General features: G+C 49.1%; 4 non-coding genes and 2 pseudogenes across 4 annotated transcripts; all 6 read right to left on the bottom strand.

The window, feature by feature from the left end:
- Positions 1–205: 205 nt before the first annotated feature.
- Positions 206–324, bottom strand: LOC124891900. Its single transcript, XR_007049940.1, has one exon. It is a non-coding gene; the product is annotated as a 5S ribosomal RNA (ribosomal RNA).
- Positions 325–447: 123 nt separating this feature from the next.
- Positions 448–566, bottom strand: LOC124891905. The gene has a single exon (XR_007049942.1). It is a non-coding gene; the product is annotated as a 5S ribosomal RNA (ribosomal RNA).
- A 176-nt stretch (positions 567–742) lies between these two features.
- Positions 743–861, bottom strand: LOC124891909. The gene has a single exon (XR_007049945.1). It is a non-coding gene; the product is annotated as a 5S ribosomal RNA (ribosomal RNA).
- A 175-nt stretch (positions 862–1,036) lies between these two features.
- Positions 1,037–1,155, bottom strand: LOC124891904 (annotated as a pseudogene).
- Positions 1,156–1,333: 178 nt separating this feature from the next.
- Positions 1,334–1,452, bottom strand: LOC124891907. The gene has a single exon (XR_007049943.1). It is a non-coding gene; the product is annotated as a 5S ribosomal RNA (ribosomal RNA).
- Positions 1,453–1,601: 149 nt separating this feature from the next.
- Positions 1,602–1,720, bottom strand: LOC124891902 (annotated as a pseudogene).
- Between the last annotated feature and the right edge of the window lie 173 nt (positions 1,721–1,893).

The following is a 1,893-nucleotide window of genomic DNA, read 5'->3' as shown; positions in this document are numbered from 1 at the left end:
AACCGGCAAAAATAAACCTAATTTTAAAGGAATAAAAAAAGGAAGGAATTTTCCTTTAAAATGGAATTTTAAAGAAAGATTCACACCCCGCACGCGGGCCTCTGCGCCTCGCCTCCTTTCTTGTTTCCGCCAAGAGGAAAAACCAAAAGATTCGTCGATCTAACAGCAAAATTAAACCGAATTTTAAAGGACAAAAATTAAGGAAGGGATGCAACACGAGGACTTCCCAGGGGGTCACCCATCCTAGTACTACTCTCACCCAATCACACTTAACTTTGGAGTTCTGATGGGATCCGGTGCGTTAGTGATGGTATGATCGCATCCGTCATTCCCAGCACTCCAAATTCTATTATGCCTCTTTCTCCTCCGCCGCCCGTCAAACCCCGCACGCGCACCCCTGCGCCTTGCCCCCGTTCTCGTTTCCGCCGAGAGGTAAAACAAAAAGAAGGGATGCAACACGAGGACTTCCGAGGGGGTCAGCCATCCTAGTACTACTCCCGCCCAAGCACGCTTAACTTCGGAGTTCTGATGGGATTCGGTGCATTAGTGCTGGTATGATCGCATCCGTCATAGCCAGCACTCCAAATTCTATTATGCCTTTTTCTCCTCCGCCGCCCGTCACAGCCCGCACGAGGGCCTCCGCGCCTCATCCCCTTTCTTGTTTCCGCCAAGAGAAAAAACAAAAAGATTCGCCGATCGAACCGGCAAAATTAAACTGAATTTTAAAGGGAAAAAAAAGGAAGGGATGCAACACGAGGACTTCCCAGGGGGACACCCATCCTAGTACTACTCTCGCCCAAGCACGCTTATCTTCAGATTTCTGATGGGATCCGTTGTGTTAGTGCTGGTATGATCGCATCCGTCATTCCCAGCACTCCAAACTTTATTATGCCTCTTTCTCCTCCGCCGCCCGTCACACCCCGCACGCGCACCCCTGTACCTTGCCCCGGTTCTCGTTTCAGCCAAGAGGAAAACAAAAAGATTCGACGATCGAACCGGCAAAAATAAACTGAATTTTAAAGGAAAAAAAAAGAAATTGATTCTACACGAGGACTTCCCAGGGGGTCAACCATCCTAGTACTACTCTCGCCCAAGCACGCTTAACTTCAGTGTTCCGATGGGATCCGGTGGGTTAGTGATTGTATGATCACATCCGCCATTCCCAGCACTCCAAATTCTATTATGCCTCTTTCTCCTCCGCCGCACGTCACACCCCGCACGCGCGCCCCTGAGCCTTGCCCCCTTTCTCGTTTCCGCCAAGAGGAAAAACAAAAAGATTCGCCGATCGAACCGGCAAAATTAAACCGAATTCTAAAGGACAAAAAAAAAGGAAGGGATGCAACACGAGGACTTCTCAGGGGGTCAACCATCCTAGTACTACTTTCGCACAAGCACGCTTAACTTCGGAGTTCTAATGGGATCCGGTGCGTTAGTGCTGGTATGATCGCATCCATCATTCCCAACACTCCAAATTCTAGTATGCCTCTTTCTCCTGTGCCGCCAGTCACACACCGCACGCGCGCCCCTGCGCCTTGCCCCTTTTCTCGTTTCCGCCAAGAGGGAAAACAAAAGATTCGTAGATTAAAGGAAAAATAAATGAAGGAATGCAACACGAGGACTTCCCAGGGGGTCACCCATCCTAGGACTACTCTCTCCCAAGCACGCTTAACTTCAAAGTTCAGATGGGATCCGGTGGGTTAGTGCTTCTATGATCACATCCGTCATTTCCAGCACTGCAAATTCTATTATGCTTCTTTCTCCTCCGCCGCCTGTCACATCCCGCACGCGCGCCCCTGCGCCTTGCCCCCTTTCTCGTTTCCGCCAAGAGGAAAAATAAAAAATTCACTGATCGAACCGGCAAAATTAAATCGAATTTTAAAGGAAAAAAAAAAG

This window comes from Capsicum annuum, unplaced genomic scaffold, assembly GCF_002878395.1.
Source record: "Capsicum annuum cultivar UCD-10X-F1 unplaced genomic scaffold, UCD10Xv1.1 ctg42243, whole genome shotgun sequence".
Taxonomy (NCBI): domain Eukaryota; kingdom Viridiplantae; phylum Streptophyta; class Magnoliopsida; order Solanales; family Solanaceae; genus Capsicum; species Capsicum annuum.
Note: the sequence above shows the minus strand (reverse complement) of the source record. Positions and strands in the feature narration are given on the sequence as shown.